This window comes from Protopterus annectens, chromosome 6.part0 (assembly GCF_019279795.1).
Source record: "Protopterus annectens isolate FY-2018-M chromosome 6.part0, PAN1.0, whole genome shotgun sequence".
Taxonomy (NCBI): domain Eukaryota; kingdom Metazoa; phylum Chordata; order Ceratodontiformes; family Protopteridae; genus Protopterus; species Protopterus annectens.
Genome location: NC_056737.1, coordinates 984412291 through 984431632, shown reverse-complemented (window position 1 = coordinate 984431632; position 19342 = coordinate 984412291). Strand labels below are relative to the sequence as shown.

The 19342-nt window shown below is 43.4% G+C and overlaps 1 protein-coding gene across 2 annotated transcripts in view; it reads right to left on the bottom strand.

Moving 5' to 3' along the window:
• Positions 1 to 19342, bottom strand: part of AREL1 (apoptosis resistant E3 ubiquitin protein ligase 1) — a 1112453-nt gene that overhangs the window by 821328 nt on the left and 271783 nt on the right. The window lies entirely within an intron of this gene.

Sequence of the window (19342 nt, the reverse complement as noted above, 5' to 3'; positions counted from 1 at the left end):
AAGCAGAGGTTCAGCCCAGGCCCCAGGCTACTTGCTTCCTACCCTGCAACAGGACCCATAAGAAACTCATTGTTCTGGAAATATACGAATGTCCTAGAAGTCAGTTATTCATAAACACGCAACCTGCTTTGCCACAGATCACCAGCATCGGTCTGTGTATAAAGCAGCGTTTTCTACTTCATACAATGTTCTGCTCCTCCCACTGTAGCACAAACCCTTCTCAAGCCTGACTGTAAAAAAAAAAAAAAGAAAAAAAGTTACAATGAATAAATAAACACTGGTAAAAACATATTTAATAAACATATGCTAAAAAACAAGAACATTACCAGCATGGGTAAAACTAATTGGTGTAAAGAAATAGACTCTGCCTGACAAGGAAACATACCTCACAACTGGTCTAGATTTTTTTAGAATGCCCAAAATTTTCTCTCATATTTTTGGTCTGTTCGTCATAACATTTGTGGTTTTCAGCAAATCACTGAGGATTGAAGTCACTAAATAATAACATACATCTGCGTTTTAGACTTTATATCCTTCATAAAAATGCATGATAATACAAACACTGCTATTCTAACAACTTTCTAAGTGTGTAAGAGGGATAGTTAAAATCTGTCCCTGATTTTGGGCCTTTGTCCCCCTATTACAAGGCTTTGCCCCAGACTTCTTGTGCCAAGAGGTTCAGAAGCAAGCAAGGAAATGTTTCACTCAAGGCCATGGATTACAGTTTCCACTCCTCCATGCAAAATAAGGTGAATATTTAAATGTAGGCATGCATGTTCATACATTATATAATTATGTAGACACAGATGTGTACAAAATGTACACATACACAAATATATGTAAATCGTGTGTTAAACTGTACATTTTATGCTGCATGTGTTAACAGTAATTTGGACATCAAGTCACTAAAAGATAACTGTCAGTCCAAAACAGACATGCCATTGGCAACACATGGAGCTTGTTGCTACTTGATTTCAGCCGACGCAAGGTTCGACTTACGCAGGGTTAACAATCATGGTGGAAGCTAAAACTGACAAATGTTCCCAAAGCTGGAGCAGAAGTGTTATGCTGTCAGACAGAAACTCTCATATCATAGAAGAAAACTATAACCAATATTATACAGTGGCTTCATGAATCAGACACATAAGGCACTGTAAAAAGTTAAGCTACATAATCATTTTAATGGTAACAGTTCATGGTACTTTACAGTTTGTGTGTTTGTAAAAGGTGGATTTGCAACAGTAAATACAATACTCCGACTTCATGCTCTGACGAACAAAAAACATGCATACTTCAGCCCAGCACCCTTTGCAGTTCTGTCTCTATTTTTGTAATGTTAATCTTATTACAAGTAAGGCAAAGCTAAATGATAATAATCAGAAAGGTAATAATGTGGTATATTATTTCTGCATTCTTAAACTTCATAAGGCCTTCCACAACTTCTCCTTACTAAGGCCAAAGTAACTACAAAATGTTGCTTTTTTTTTTTTTTTTTTTTTTTACAGAAAATGCCAGAATATAACAAGAACATCATCTGGAAAAATGAAAGGGCCTAACTCTGTGAAATTACACCAGAAGTAGATTATAAAGATTATAAAGCTGTTCCAGGGGCATACTGGGATAAAGCCCTGACTAAAGTTCAGCCGACCCAGGTTCAGTTATCAACTCAGGCAACTGACAGAGCAACACAGATGGATGGGTGTGCCTATCATGGAGGGGTGGATGGTTCCAAGAGTATTCTCTGACTACCCCTTGTGGGGACACCAATATGAGGAGATGTGGTACATAAAGGGGAAAGGGTGGCTGATATAGTTGAGTTGCCGCCGAGGTGAGGCAATACACTGGATGTCCCCACTGCATGCCGGCCACTTGAAAGCAGACATGGACACAGTGTTGGGGGGTAGGCCATTAAAGTTATTACTCCTGGCTGAATGGAGACAGCTAGACCCCTAACACTCCTTTAGGATCTGTGTTAGCTCCCGCTAAATTACAGCAACTCTGGGAGAACAGAAGTTGGCAGACCCAGCAATGGATGTGGAACACTGGGTAGAAAGGCCATAGGATGACATACAGGAACAGAAAGTGCTCAAAATAAATAAATAAATATATACATACATAAAAAAACAAGAGGAAGCACATTATAAAACAGACTATGTACACCCATTTAGTTCAGATAATTGTGCATTACTATACAACGTTAAGACCGCAAAAAGACTCTGGCATACAATCTGCAACTCTGGAACTTCTAAGAGCACACGGAATATTACAATAACATGGTAATACTCCATATTTAGGTATACACTTTTAATTTTGAATTTATTAAAAGTCATGACTTCTTCTGCTGTACAAATATTCCAGAATCCAGCAGAAGATTTAAGATGGATTACTCGCATTTTAATAATGCTGTTTAAAGCAAGCTTTACCTACTCAAGTCAGATTTGCAGAGTGAGTTAACCAGCACAAAACCTCCTCCCACCAACAGAGTTCAAACCTGAAGAGACAGTACATGCTTTTTACACAAATACAAATATAAAACACAGCATGCCTGAGACATATGTTCGCTAACAGCTGAAGAAAGAAGGAAGCTGGGCTTCATTTTTTGTGGGGACAATGTCCCCTACTCCCCTATGTATGCTGTTTTGCCCCTGCACGTTCTTTACTTCAGCTTCAGCTAACTGCACATACCCAAGAGCTGCTCAACAAATAAACTACCTGCTACTGAACATGGCTTATGGGCTTCAGAGAAAAGTTAACATTTAACCATATACTGACACTACAGAATATGAAGAGGAAAGACTATATGCACCAAAAAAGCAACAGTGCAGGAAGTAAGACTTCTGAAAACAATAAAAAATACTATTCACCCGTAATTATCTGTTTTTAATAAGACACACAAGATACAGAACAGCTAACAGTGTGTTAGCAAAATAATTTTCAAAAAACAAAATCTTCTTCTCCTTTCGGCTTTTCCCGGTTAGGGGTCGCCACAGCAGAACTCTGGTCCGCTAATGACTGGCAGTAGATTTTTTACAGGTGTCGAGGAGCCAGCTCGACTCCCAACCTTCAACGAAGGCACGCCCATTCTACACGTCTTTCAAACGCCAAACAAAATTAGCCAGTCTTCTTCAGCCTAAGAATACAGCCTTTAGTACACCTTATAGCTGTTTTTTTTCAGGGATTCTGCTTCAATGTACCATCAACCCCTGCCCAGCGGTTAACAGGTTCCACTTCCAAATGAAGGCACGGTGAAGGTGCAATGTGGTGCAAACCCTACATAACAGAAGCAAAATGAGCATAGCAGGGTAATACTTCAGTGTGACAGCTATACGTCTTCCATCTCTATGAACTATAATTATGACACAAGAAGCCCAGGACACCAGCAGCATTAAACTTGGCACGCATATCCTGCAGTATAAATGTAAAGAATAGTGCAGAGTTACAATTAAATTATCAGATATAACCCTGGCAATCTCCAGCCTGATGTTCTGAGATGCGTGCTTACTTTTTTGCATCAGATTTACACCAAACCGGTCCACAAATATAAATGCACACTCAATAAAGTTACAACCTCATAAATAAGAAGCAAGGGGGACAAAGTTATATTCCTGAGTTAATCTTTGAGTAATATATCAATATCATACACCGAATACATCAAACAGACTAATCGATACAAAGGTTACGATGGAATGTATAAAACTGCACTAATCACGATGCTTCTGTTTGTTAATAGACTAATCTCTACAAGGGTTAGGATGGAATGTATAAAAAGTACAGTTGTGTACACTTACCATAAATGTAGATGTTAGAGTGCATCCACTGTTGCAGTCATTACATTTGGGTTATCTGCCTGCAGGTAGCCCTCAGCTAGCCTGAATATCAAAGTCTTGGATTCCTGCATCGGATGCTGTCTCTTCTTCCATGACGTCAGGTCGTCAGGGGTATAAAACATGCAGCAGATGCCATTACATCAGTATTTCTTGCCCCAGATGTCAGGTGCCCCCATAATGGGAAGCAATTACATGTTAGGTTACACCTCCAACAAAAAGCAAATACACCAAACAAGAAGGAAGGTAGAGCCAAGAGAAGTCAGGTGGCTGGTGGGAGGGTAACAAAGACTGCAACAGTGAATACACTCGAACATCTACATTTCAGGCAAGTGTACATAACTGTACTATGTTCTTCATGTTTCACTGTTGCAGTCATTACATTTGGGTTGATTCCCAAAGCTAAGGAAGGGAGGAGGAAATTAGAGAGCATTAGGACCAGCTATTAAGCCCTGCAAGACTGCAGTGACAAACCCAGCTCTGGATTTTGAAAAAATAGGCATGTGGTAATGCTGGGTGAAGGTATGTACAGAGCTCCAGGTAGCAGCTTCTAAGATGTCCCTGGTAGGGACGCCTCTGATAAAGGCTACAGAGGTTGATGTAGCCCTGGCGGAATATGATCTTATCCCCTGTGGGGTAGGTTTTCCATGGAGCTTATAGCAGAAATTAATGCAATGGGCTATTCACTTAGAAATGGTTTGCTTTGAAATGGCCTTCCCCTGCAGCAAAGCCAACAAGCAGCTGTTCAGATTTTCTGAGAGGCTTAGTCCTGTCCAAATAAAATCTAAGTTGTCTGTGCACGTCCAAAGAGTGCAGTATTCGTTCTCCTTTGTTCTGTGGATTAGGGAAAAAAGTTGGCAAATGAACGGACTGATTAAGGGCCACACTAGACACCACCTTGGGCATAAAGGAAAGACTGGTCCTGAGGGACACCCTGTCTGCATGGAAGATGATGAAGGGCTCCACTGCCATGAAGGCCTGTAATTTGGACACTCTTCTTGCTGAAGTGATGGCTAGAAGGAAGGTTGTTTTCCAAGAAAGGAATATCAACTTTGTAGTTGCTGCTGGCTCAAAAGGAGGGAGAGTGAGCTTTTCCAATACAAAGTTAAGGTCCCAGGCTGGAGTAGAGCTCTCCTGAAGAGGAGGGGTCTTACATTTTTGGCCCCTCTGAGGAATTGCTTTAGTAGGGGGGTGAGAGAAGAGGGGTGGTTCAGTATTATAATGTGCCGAAATGGCAGAGGCATGAATTTTAATAGACGAGAAGGAAAGGCTCTTCTGGAGCATTTCTGTTGAGTACTGAAGAATATGTGGTAAGCTGGGCACCTTTGTGCCCATCCTCTGAGTCTGGCTCCAGGAACAGTATCTTTTCCACTTTTCAGCATAGGATTTTCTAGTACTAGGCTTCCTTGCCTCCAGAATGACATCTAGCACCTGCTTACTGAGGGATGCTATTGGAGAGCTCAAGGAATTAGCCAGGCTGCAAGGTTCAGGGTTTGAAGCAGAGGTTGCAGAATCTGGCCCTCTTCCTGGGACAACAGGGAAGGGGTCTGAGACAGGTGCCAAGGTTCCAGCAGTGTCATATTGCGCAAGAGGGGGTACCAGTGCTGGCATGGCCAGTCTGGTGCAATCAGTATTGTCCTTGGTTTGTCCTGTTTGATCTTTAGCAGAACCTTTGAGGGGAGAGGCAGAGGGGGAAAGGCATAAACTGAGAGGCTTTCCCAGGTAAAGGACAGGGCATCCACTTTCCAAGCATGACTGTGGGAAGTCCTTGTGCAGAATTTGTCCAATTGGTAGTTCTGAGGGGAGGCAAACAGGTCTATCTCTGGATTCCCCCATTTGTTTCTCAAGAGGTTGAATATCTTTGGTTCCAGTATCCACTCGTGTGGGTCCATGAGATTTCTGCTTAGGTCGTCTGCCAGAGAATTTAGCTAGCTATCAGGAATTGAGCTTGTAGGTGCACTTGGTAGCTCAAGGCTGTATTCCACAGAGCCGTGGCTAGTCTGCAGAGAGGCTATGAGTGGGTTCCCCCCCTGCTTATGTACCACATAACTGTGGTGTTGTCTGTCTCCACCAATAATTGTCCTGGAAGAATGTGGTCCTTGAAGGCTGTCAGGGAATTCTGTACAGCTAACATTTCTTTTTGGTTGATATGCAGGTGCATCTGTCTCGGGTTCCATTTGTCCTGAATGCACTGCCCTGCCAAGTGAGCCCCCCATGCATAGTCTGATGCGTCTGTTGCTGGGGGTTGGGCAGCAGGGGGTAGAGTGAATGGGAGCCCCTTGCTGTGGTAGCAGGCCTCTGCCCACCAAAGGAACTCTGTCTTTATACAAGGAATAATTAGAATCATTGATTCCAGGTCCTGAGAATGTTGACACCATAGGCTTTTTAGATACCGTTGTAGTTTCCTCATATGCAGTCTTGCATATGAAATTAGTAGAATGCAAGAGGCCATGAACCCCAGGGCTTGCAAGATTTTCCTTGCAGATAGCTGGGGTCTGTGTGGCCAGTAGTTTGAAGTGGGTCTACATCAGATGAACAAAAAATCCATTCATCGAATACGTAATGATCGAAACATCACGAAAATCGAAATCGGTATTGTGGGGGGCTGCACCCCCCACCTCCGCTAAATATATATTCTAACTCCGAGATCACACTACAGTGAGGAAAGAGCAAATACCCTAATCCTCACTGTACTGAGACCCCAAAATACCTTTTTCAATTTCCATGAAGCTTCGATCTTTACGTATTCGATGAATGGATTTTTTGTCCATCTGATACAGACCCGTTTGAAGTAGGTTGTCAAATAAACTTGTTTCTCTGGAGTGAGGAAAGCCATCTGGGAAGTTGTATTCAAGCTTGCTCCAAGGAATACAATTTGTTGGCAGGGTACTAGGTGAGATTTCTTTTCATTTATGGTGTACCCCAGTGAGTTTAGAAGTTTCTTTACGAACGCCAGATGTTTTAACAGCAATTCCTGGCTTTCTGCCTGAATCAGACAATTGTCCAAGTATGGGTATACTTGAATATTTCTCTGCCTACAAAACGCAATGGCTGGAGCTAGATACTTTGTGAATACCCTGGGCGCAGTAGATAAGTCAAAGGGAAGTGCAGTGAACTGATGCATGGAGCCTGCTCTGAAGCTTAGGTATTTCCTGCAAGATTCCCTTAATGGAATGTGCAAGTAAGCTTCCTTTAAGTCTAAGGTTGCCAACCAGGCATCTTTGCCTAGCATAGGAAGCAGCTGTTGAAGTGTTAGCATTTTGAATTTTGGGATTACCAAAAAGGTGTTTAGAATAGAGAGGTCCAGGATAGGATGCCAGGAGCTGTCTTTTCTGGGTACCAGGAAAAGTCTTGAGTAAAAACCTTGTCCCCTTTCTTCTGCTGGGACAGGCTGAATAGCCCTGATACTTAGAAGAGAGAGAACCTGCTGTTGAGCCTCTGCCCACTGATTTGGGGGTTGGTCTGGCCAAGCGTTTGGGGCTGGTAAGGTGTGGAAGTGGAATCTGTATCCTTGGAAAACTATATTTAAAACCCATTTGTCTTGGGTAATGAGTTCCCAGTTTTCTGCATGCAGTGCAAGCTTCCCCCTAAGGGAGCAGGGTTTGGAAGAGTTAAGATTAAGTCATTGTGACATTTGTCCATAGGGGGGTGTCTTACTACTTCTAGACTTCGAAGTGGGAGCTCCCCACTGCTTAGGGCTGTGTGTACCTTGAGACTGTGGCCTAGGTGGTCTGCTGTTTCTGGGTTTGGACTAAGAAAGCCTGAAAGAGACTAGAAAGGACCAATTCTTAGAAGGCCAATGCCTACTAAATCTGGGAGGCTGTACTTGCAGGAAATATTTAACAGTTTGCATAGCTTTAGCTTTTTCCTCCATCTTTTTACGAACTTCTCCTGCTTTATTGCCAAACAGGCGGTCTTGGTTTAAGGGAGCATCCAGTAATTTAGCTTTAACATGATCTGGCAAGTTTTGCTCCTTAAGCCAAGCATGCCTTCTAAGTACAGAACCAGTTACAGCAGCCCTGCAAGATGCTTCTAAAGAGTCAAAACCACATTGCAAAGTATGTTTACCAACTTGTTCAGCAGAATGCATTAAATCCTGTAATTCTTTATGTTCAGCACAGTCAGGAATCAACATCATTTTCTATTTAAGTAGCTCCATAATATGCTGCTGATACTTTAACATATGAAACTGGCAATTTAAGGCCCTAATGGCCAAGGTAGCAGAAGTGTATACCTTCTTACCCCATCTGTCCAACGCCCTGGAATCTCTATCAGAGGGGGGTCGGGGTTTTGGCAGCAGTAGCCTTAATGCCTTTTGGTCCTTGGGAAATGCACTCTGGATCCGTAGTAGGATTCTTGAAGAGGAACTTGTGAGAGTCAGGTACTCTGTAATACCTGTCAGGTTTTCTTGGAGCTGGAGGTAAAGTGTCTGGGGCCAGGCTAGATTCCAAGAAGGCATAATCTACAATGTCCAGAACACGAGGGATAGCTAAAGGCCTGTGTTGAGGGAGAAGTAAGAATTCCTTAAGCCTCTTTTTGGACTCAGAGTAATCCTGGCTTTCCCAGCGGAAATGCTCCCTAAGAGAGTGCAAGGTTTCACCAAAAGAAAAATCTTCTGGAGGGGTAGCAGAGGGAATGGAATCCTCAGCATCAGAATCCTCATACGTGGATAAGGGCAAATCCTGGTAATCAGAAGAAACAGAAATTTCAGAATCCTGATCAGAAGAATCGGAAGGGAAATCAGTTCTAGGTCTCTTAGAGGGAGAAGGCTGGCTTCCCCTAATTAAAGTAACAAGGTCTTCAGCCATTCTAAGCATTTGTTTTTTAGGCATATGGGCCTGATCATGCGGTTTGGACGTCAAGTTTTCTAGGCATGGGTTGAGTTTTACGTCTTGATGAAGAAGATGGCATTGGTTCGAAATGCAAATCTGTAGGCCTGAATACACCCTCAGAAGCTGGTGCCTGCATAGTGGCTCCAGAACCATCTGAGGTAGAGACATCCACAGGTTCCATAGTCGAAGAAGCATCTCGCGGCATACTGGACTCCGAATGGGTCTCAGTAGAGGCCTGCAAATCTGAATTAGCGGGTACCAGGGCCTGCGAAAGCACCTCACAGAGTACCGGCGAACTGGCGACTAGCTTAATGGAAGCGTCGTCGGCAGTTTTGGACCTATGCGGTCTGTCTCTGTCTTTATCTTTACGTTTTTTCGGAATGTCGGTAGTCGGCTGGCTTACCAAAGCCATTTCTGGACAGTTATACAGAGTACCAAAATAATTTGCTGCAAAAATAGACCGATAACGAATAGTTCGGGGGTTGAATAAGGCACAAAACCGACAGAGAGTGACGTCATGGTCTGGGACTAAGCAAGGAATGCAGTGCGAATGAAAATCTTTGAGGTATTTGCTTTCCACAGTTAATACAATTGTTAACTTTTACTGACATCGGTAGTAATGCATTTCTGGCTCTAACAGTGTTTTGCATAAAGAGCAAGAAAAAGGATCCCCAATGTTGTACTTAGCTTTTTTTGAATACTTTGGTGCTGAAACTCGAAATTGAAAATTTCAGGAGTCGGCCGACCGGCACTTGCAAACTGCTTTTGCTTCGGGCACCGCGTGGCAAGAAAGACTGATGTAATGGCGTCGGCTGCATGTTTTATACCCCTGACCTTAACAAGTGGATGGGAAAAAGAAAGTTTACCCCAGGGATCACTTCAATGGCTCTGCTGGACAGAGGCACAGGGAACATTTCTAAGGGGGCGGGGAAAGCCAACACATTCCGGCTAGGCTTATAAATGCCTTTCGGGCAGACAGCCTAGTACCTACTTATGGACCTAATAGAAGTACTGACAGTGAGAGTGATTCTGAATAGACAGATGTACTGACAGTGAGAGTGATTCTGAATAGACAGACGTACTGACAGTGGATATGATGAGCCTGATGTCATGCAAAGACTGGAAATGGGTGGCTGATGATGATGAGACAGTAGCTCTTCAGGACAGGAGAATGGCTTTTCAAGAGCAGATGACTATGAAAACCTTTGTACTAACCACCCCAAAGATCACTCCACCAATAAAAAACTGAGTAAAAATGACGACACTGAAACATACCCTGCTGCTTTTCAGAGATACTTCAACAATGAGAATTGTGCATAGTCAGAATGGGCTAAAATTTCATCTTCACAACTTACAGGGAAACATTCAATGCCTTTACAGATATGGAATTTGCTGGTTATATGGACTATCAAAAACTACAAAATACTTGCTAGCTGGGTCTGTTGTGTCTTCTGAAACACAAGCATTGAAATTTTGTATATGGACATTTACTTCAAGTTAAATGATAAAGCTGCCAGTGTCTAAACCATGATTTAAACTTGTAGGAAAAACAGTATAAATAAAATCATTTGTAAGAATAATCATTTTAGCAACTGGACAAAAACAAAAGGGCAATTCCAAGTAATTTAAATAAATTGGCTTATCAGAGTGAGACTAAACGCAATGCTAAACTGGCTGTACTGAAAGAAAGATTACTAGCTAATGAAGCACAATTTAAAACTGAAGAACCTATATCTGCAAATGAAGGTGAACACTCACAACACGTTAGTAAGTAATATAGTACACTTAGTTCTGTCGCTCGTTCTTCTCTAACACAAATGAAGGTGAACACTCACAACACGTTAGTAAGTAATATAGTACACTTAGAACACAAATGAAGGTGAACACTCACAACACGTTAGTAAGTAATATAGTACACATAGTCTTCTACTTTCGTTAGTCTAAGTCTTTAATGAAGGTGAACACTACAAACTTTAGTAAAAGTAGTATAGTACAGTAAGTTCTTCGTTCGTCTCTAACACATATAACAAGAAGCTTTGGGGGTTCACTCAGATGCTTTAATACACAGAAACACATCAGGATGGATAGCAGCATCTTTAAATATGAACATACTAATTAACAGACAGACCTTACATACATACATGCTAACTACAAAATGGCAGTCATGCTCGCATGTGCTCCGTATTTATACATTTGTGCAAGCCCTTGGATGACTTCTTAAAGGTATATACACACATATTGATCTACATCATCCCTCTTAAAAGACTGCCCTTTATGCAAAACAATGTTAGAGCTAGAAATGCATTACTATATACATTAGAAACAAAACACAATGTTCATGTCCAAGTTGCTTCAAATCTGCTGCAAAGTTTAGAGATTCGACCGTACCTCATAACATAACAATCTGGATCAAGTTTAGCAACAGGGACAGTGTGCGGTGCACAGCCCATATCAGGAACTTCTGGATTCATCACAGGAACAAGAATGTCCTCTGGAACTGGAACACTGGACAACTCACTCTGAGATAAAGAGTCTTTCTCACAGGCTATGTGCTGTGGTATAGGCTCAGACACCGGTCTCAAATGCTTCCAATTCTGCCTAAAAACTGTTCCTTCTGATTCCACAATGTACAATCTCTGCTCTGGACCAATATTCTTCACAACACCAATCCGATCATAACCTTTGGACGTTTGCATCCCTATCACTTCTCTCTCTCGCAATGGATTGAGTGGTTTACTGGTCTTATCATGATAGGACTTCTGGGATAAGACGTTTCTTCAACAGAATGGCTTGCACTGATTGGCTGTTCTTGACACATGGAACCAACAATTAACTATGGATTGGTAATGTGGTTCTGGTTTGTCTCGATAGAAGTCTCTGAGTAGGTGAACCAAGATGTTGGTCCTAAGGAACATTTCTGAGATTCAAGAGTTTCAGGAAGACATCACTATTGGCTCGTTTTGACTTCTCAAGAAACTGTTTTGCACTTTGCACTGCACGTTCTGCCAAACCATTTGAGTGTGGGTACTCTGGACTACTTGTGACATGAGCAAAGTCCCATTCTTCAGTAAATCTTTTACACTGTTGGCTTGTAAACTGCGTGCCATTGCCAGAAATAATTTTATGTGGACTTCAATGAACAGCAAAATGACGCTTCATCTTAGTAATAACAGTACTGGATGCAAGATTGGAAAGTAGGTCAGTCTCGAACCAGTCAGAGTAAGAGTTTAACACCAAATAATGTTGACCATTCCACTCGAAGATATCAATGGCTACTGTCAGCCAAGGTAGTTCTGGGATCTGGTTAAGCTAAAGTGGTTCCTTCTGTTGATATGGCTTTGTACCATTACACACTGAACAAGATAAAAGTGCTCTCTCAATGTCTTGTGACATGGAAGGCCAAAATACTAGTGCTGTCTCCCTTCTTATGGTAGATTCGGTTCCTGGGTAACCACAATGCAAGACAGTAATGTACCCTGGTTGCAAGGACTTTGGAACAATTACTTTCAGACCTTCCATAATGATACCTCTGTCAGACAAAATCTCATCTCTGTATGGAAAATAAGGTTACACTTCTTGAGGTAAACTAGATTGCTTTGACGACCATCCATGACTGATAAAGTGGTTTTGCCTTTGTAAAACTGGATCTGTGGTTCTGTGATCTCGTAGCTTATCGAGAGTGGTGGAAGAAAAATCTCTCACTTCCATGACTTTAAAATCAAGGTTCTCATTCTCGTTTTATTCTGTGGTATTTCTGCGCGATCTGGATAATGTATCAGCAAGATAAAGTAGTTTGCCTTTCTTGTAGACAAGACTGAAATTGCACTTTTGCAATCTCAGCATCATATGCTGCCGTTTGGATGGAGCTGAATGCATTGGCTTTCTCAGGATAGTGACTAGAGATTGGTGGTCTGTTTCGATCTGGAACTTTGAACATGCAAATACAATTGCCAAAAGCTCTTTCTCGATCTGGGCATACTGCATCTCAGTTTGGGTAAGACTTCGCGCTGCATAGGCAAAACCAAATTTTGAAGCATCACAGAAAGTGCAACTGGTTTGTGAACATTATAGTATCTGAGAGTTGGTGGACTAGCAATTCTGTGTTTCAGGATTTCAAATGCTCTTTGGTGTTGCTCTAATCAACACCAGGATACATCTTTACATGTCCGCTCTCTGAGGGGTGCTGATATTTGGCTCAAGTCTCGAATGAATTTGCTTAGGTAGTTGACCATGCCAAAAAAATGTTGCAGGGCTTGAACATTGTCTGGAGCTGACATCTCGAGAATGGCTGTTTGCCCAGCATAGGTAGAAAAAATGTTGTTTGTCTTTCGGCTTTTTCCTGGTAAGGGGTCGCCACAGCGGAACTCCGGTCTGCTAATGATTAGCAGTAGATTTTTACGAAACGCCGAGGTGCCAGCTCGACGCCCAACCTTCAACGAAGGCACGCCCATTTACGCACGCATGTCTTTCAAACGTTACCCAATCGCAGGGAAGTCATACAGACTCCACACAGAAGGCACTCCCCAAGCCACACCGAGAATCGAATGGGAGAACCTCTTGCTGTGAGGTAACAACGCTACCGCTGTACCAACGCGGCATTACTTATAAGTAGAAAAAAATGTGCTGGGTGAAATTAAAATAGTGGTCTGTTAAGCTAACATGGTGGACTTCCTTATTAAATGAAAGCAGCTCCATTTTCAAACTGTCTCTAAGCCCTAATAATGACTGGACATGTCTCTTGACCACATCAGTAGCTTCTTCCAGCAGAGTAACATGAAAGCACTACTAAGCCTTCGATTTGAACTTTACACACTCTAAAAGTACAGTTTTGTACCTACCATAAATGTAGATGTCCGATAGACATGCAACTGCAGTCATAACATGTGGGTTGTCCTGCCTCAGGCAGCCCTCGGTCGGCCGGATTCCAAAGTCTGGGTCCGGCGTCGTCTGAAGTCGCATTTCTCTCCGACGTCAGAGCGGCAGGAGTACATAAGCATCAGCCGACGCCATTTTCTTCAGTGTTTCTTGCCCCAGATGCCAGGTGCCCTCCAAGGAAGGCTGTAATCAAATTGGAAGACAAAAACAGGATTCCAGACAAATAAATCAGCAATAAAACAAATACACCATAACAGATATCCCCAGCTAAGAGTAACAGGGATAGGAGTGGACCCTAGGCATAGAGGGGAAGGAGGGAGGGAAAATCCGACTGCAGTTGCATGTCTATCAGACATCTACATTTATGGTAGGTACAAAACTGTACTATGTCCTTCAAGAATGCAACTGCAGTCATAACATGTGGGTAGAATACCATAGCTTAGCTGGGGGAGGAGGTATGCTCTAGGAAAAAGATGGTGTGGCAATCAAACCCTGCAGGACTGACGAAGCAAAGCCTGCTCTGGATCTGGAGTATAGAGGGAGATTGTAGTGTTTGGAGAATGTATGCACTGAGCTCCATGTAGCAGCTTCTGGAATGTCCTTAGTAGGCACCCCTCTTAAGAATGCTGTAGAGGTGGCTGTAGCTCTGGTGGAATGTGGTCTGACATTGGCTGGAACAGTCTTTCCATGAAAGGAGTAACAGAATCTGATGCAATGTCCAATCCATTTTGAAATTGTCTGTTTTGAAATTGCTTTTCCTTGGACTGCAGGGTAAGCTACAAAAAGTTGTTCAGACTTCCTACTGGCCTTGGTTCTGTCCAGGTAGTACTGAAGTTGTCTGTGAATGTCCAAGGTATGCAACAGTCTTTCCCCCTTATTCTCAGGATTGGGGAAGAAGGCAGGCAGATGAATGGCTTGATTTAAAGAAACCCTAGATACCACCTTTGGCATAAAAGTAGGGTTGGTCCTTAATGAAACCCTGTCTCTGTGAAAAATTATGAACGGTGGTATTGCCATTAGGGCCTGCAATTCCGAAACCCTTCTTGCTGAGGTAATTGCCAACAGGAAAGCTGTCTTCCATGAGAGAAATTGTAAGTCAACTGAAGCTGATGGTTCAAATGGGGGTAGAGTCAGTTTTTCTAGGACAAAATTGAGGTCCCAGGCAGGCACTGGGGCCTTTCTTGGTGGCTTAATGTTCTTGATTCCCCTGAGGAATTGCCGTAGCAAAGGGTGTGAAAAAACTGGAGGATCAGTGTTGTATCTAGCTGAAATAGCTGATGCATGTATCTTTATGGAAGAATATGAGAGACCGTTCTGTAGCATATCTGCCAAGTATTCCAAGATGAGTGGGATGTTCAACAATGATGCATCATGTCCCTTGTTGGTATTCCAATTGCTGAATCTTTTCCACTTTGCTAAGTAAAACTTTCTGGTGGATGGTCTTCGAGCCTCTGTTAGTATCCGCTGGACTTCCTTGGAAAGAGATAGGTTGAGGTTATTTATGGGATCTCCCAGGCTGTTAGCTGCAGTGTCTGAAGGTTTGGATGCACTGTTTCGAGATTGTGTTGAGTCAAAAGTAGAGGCCATTGTGGAAGGGCCCACCTCCTGGTGTGACATATGCTCTGTAGTAGTGGGTACCAGTGTTGTCTTGGCCAGTCCGGAGCTATTATGATTCCCTTGGGTCTCTCTGCTTTGATCTTTAGTAATACTGAGGTCATCAGTGGCAGAGGTGGGAATGCATATATTGTTAGGAAGTTCCAGTTGAATGAGAGAGCATCTATTTTCCAAGCTTTTGGATGGTATGTCCTTGTGCAGAATTTTGGTAGTAGATGGTTGAGGTGAGAGGCAAATAAGTCCACTTCTGGCCTGCCCCATGTCTTGGTGAGTTGTGTGAAGACCTTCGGATGTAACCTCCACTCGTGTGGATCTGTGAATTTCCTGCTTAGGCTGTCCGCCAACACATTGTCTTTGCCTGGAACAAACTGGGATTGTAACTGGATGTTTAGGCTCAGTGATTTTTCCCAAAGATGCATTGTCAGTCTGCAAAGGGGGTAAGAGTGGGTGCCCCCTTGCTTGTTTATGTACCACATCACAGTGGTGTTGTCTGTCCGTATCAGTAAATGACCTTGCTGAAGTTGGTGCTGAAAGGCCTCGATGGCATGCATTACTGCCAGCATTTCCTTTTTATTTATATGCAGATGTGTTTCCTTTGGAGACCATTGTCCTTGTATACACCTGCCTTCCATGTGCGCCCCCCATCCAAGGTCTGAGGCGTCTGTGGTCATGGTCTGTGTTATCTGTGGTTTTTTGAATGACATACCTGTGTTTGCCTGGCTCACCGAGGCCCACCATAGGAATTCCTTTTGTAGGCATGGAATGAGCGGTATGGTTGTCTCTAGGTTGTTGTTGTGTTGAGACCAAATGCTTTTTAGGTACCATTGAAACTTTCTCATGTGTAGTCTTGCTAATGGAACCAGGAGAATGCAGGATGCCATGTAACCCAGGGCCTGTAGGAATCTCCTTGCAGTCATCTGGGTGAGTTTTGCTAAGCCTTTGAAATAATGAGTTAACTTCTCTTGCTTTTCTTCTGTCAGGTAAGCCATTTGAGAGGCTGTGTCTAGATTATTTGCTGGGATGGCTGCAGTCTTGACTTTTGGAAGTTGACTGTGTATCCCAGAGCTTGTAGTAATCGTATGACATAGTCCAAGTTTTTTGTCAACATCAATTTGTCGTCCGCTTGTATGAAGCAGTCGTCCAGGTACGGGTAAATTTGTATCCCCTGGAGCCTGCAATGAGCAATTACTGAAGCCAGGCATTTTGTGAATACTCTGGGCGCAGTAGATAAGCCAAATGGCAATGCTGAGAATTGATAATGCTCTGGCCCTGCAAGAAATCTGAGGTATCTTCTGCAGCTGTGTCTGATAGGGACATGCAGGTATGCCTCCTTGAGGTCCAGAGTAATCAGCCAAGACCCCTTGCCCAGCATGGGAAGGAGTTGCTGTAGGGTCAGCATTTTGAACTTTGGTACTATGAGAAAGGTGTTTAATGCGGACAAGTCCAGTATTGGTCTCCATTGAGATTCTTTTCTTGGAACAAGAAACAGTCTTGAGTAGAACCCCTGGTCTTGTTCTTGTTGTGGTACTTTTTCTATTGCTTTCATCCGAGTCAGCAGAGTGATTTGCTTGATAGCCTCTGCCCTCTGGTTTTGTGGTAGGTTTGGCATGCCTTGTTTTCTTGGCAAGGTATGAAAATGGAACCTGTACCCACGGTCTATAATGTCCAAAATCCATTTGTCCTTTGTCAGTCTGTGCCAATTTTCTGCAAATAGAGATAATTTCCCGCCCAAGGGAGCTTTTATTTGTTCCCTGGTAGGCGGAAGTAGAGGAAAGTCATTGAGATTGTGGCTGTGGGGCAGGTGAAACCCCTGCATCACTTCTTTGGTTTCCTGGCTGCCATGGTCTTCCCCTGTAAGGGCCTCTGTACTGGCCTCTTCCTCGGCCACGTCTGTTTTTACCCCTTTGAAACTTTTCTGGATTAGGAAAGGACCAGTTTTTTGAAGGCCAATTCCTACTGAATCTGGGGGGGTTGAACCTGGAGGAAATCTTTCACCGTTTGAACTGATTTTGCTTTTTCTTCAATGGTCTTTAACACATCCTTGGCATTAGCACCAAAAAGCTTATTCTTTTCCAAAGGTGCATCCAGAAGTTTTGCCTTTACATGATCTGGTAGAGGCTGATCTTTTAACCATGCATGCCTACGAATGACTGCCCCTGTCATAGCTGCCCTACATGAAGCTTCCAGTGCATCATATCCACACTGTAGGAAGTGATTGCTTACTTGCTGAGTGTTATGTACAGCTTCCTGCAAAGCCTTCCTGTCTAAGGGATCAGGAGTGGCTAAAGTTTTTTGTAAGTCTTCTAACAGGAAATCCTGATATTGTAACATATGAAAAAGACAATTCAAAGCTCTCATAGATAAGGTAGTGGATGTGTAAACTTTTTGCCCCATCGCTCTAATGACCTAGCTTCCCTGTTGGAGGGCAATGGATTCTTAGAGGTGGAAGCTGAAACTCCTTTAGGCCCCTGCGAAATAGTTTCCAAATCAGCAGAATGGGCCCTGAATAAATGGGAATGAGTCTCTGGGACCCTGTAGTACCTGTCTGGCTTGGCTGGAGCAGGAGGAAGAGAATCAGGGGTAGCACTAGAATCAGAATATAAATCATCCAAAACATCAAGTACAGGAGGAATAGCTAAGGGCCTGTGCTGTGGCTTCTTAAGGAAAGTCCTAAGGCGTTTCCTGGAATCAGAATATTCCTGTCCTTGCCACTTGAAATGTTCCCTCATGGTATGCAGAACTTCCCCAAAAGAAATATCCTCAGGAAGGGAGGCCGAGGGGATGGAATCCTCTGCATCCGAGTCCTCATAGGTCTGGAAGAGCTCTTCCTGGTTATCAGAGTGGACAGAGCCATCAGAATCTTCATCTGAAGGAGTAGGTTCAGAGGGTTCAAACTGGATCCTTTTATCAGCAGGCGGCTGGGATCCTCTCTCAGGATGGGCCTGTGACCCTCTAATCATAGAAATCAAATCAGCAGCCATGGACATAATTTGTGTCTCTGGAGTAGGCTGAGGTATGGTTTTAGTAGTAAGATGCTTTGTTTTGCTGGCTGCCTTAGCCCTAGTGTAGGCCTTGATAGACATGGCCATAGGAGGCCTGGCAGCTCCACGTGCAGGAATGACCTTGTCTACAGCAATGGTCTCGGGCATTTTCTCGGTTTCGGTATCCGGAGGAAAATCGATAACTGGCATCAGAGTGATGTCCGGTATCGGAGTCGTTGGTAATGCGGTGTCTTCGGTTCGGAGCGGTGGAGAGACCGTCTCAGAGGGAACCGGAGCACTCGCGCTGGGTTTTGGCATGGAGTCGGAGATAGACGCGGGCCAAGTATGTCGGTCCCGGTCTTTTCGCTTCTTGGGAGTTTGCGATGTTGGTAGATCCGACGGCATGGTGTAAGCAAATTTATCGCCGAAAAAATCTTCAGCGAACTCCGCCCGTCGCCTGAGAGTGCGCTTGTTGAAGCGAGCACAGGCTACACAGGCCAAGACGTCGTGGTCTGGGCCAAGGCAAGGAAGACAGTAAGAGTGGAAATCCGTATGAGGTATTTGTTTACCACAAGAAAGACAATTGTTAACTTTTTCAGTAATTTCTGACATCGGCTGAGGCAAGAAAAGGTCCCCAATGGGGTACTTAGCTTTTTGATGACTTCGGTATCGAAGAATACAGGGAGCTGACCGACCGGCACTTGCGAACTGCTTCTGCTTCGGGCACCGCGCGGCAAGAAAGACTGAAGAAGATGGCGTCGGCTGATGCTTATGTACTCCTGCCGCTCTGACGTCGGAGAGAAATGCGACTTCAGCCGACGCCGGACCCAGACTTTGGAATCCGGCCGACCAAGGGCTGCCTGAGGCAGGACAACCCACATGTTATGACTGCAGTTGCATTCTTGAAGGACATCTGCACAATCTTTCTCACATAAGCATCTTTTATACTACACAAAAGTCTGTCCTTTATCAACTCATCCCTTAAATCACCAAAATCTTCATGTTTTAGCCTTATTTCTCAGGTCAGTTAAATATGCTGCAGAAGTTTCACCAGGCTTTTGATCCCTTGTTTAAAATAAGTGCCCTTCCATTGTAACATTTTTCTGAGGGCTACACACTTCTTTAAATTTACATTTTAAGCACTCTAGGTCCTCCCTCGACTCAGCCGTTACTACTATATGACCGTTTCACCCCTCTCCTGTATAGACAGCAGGTG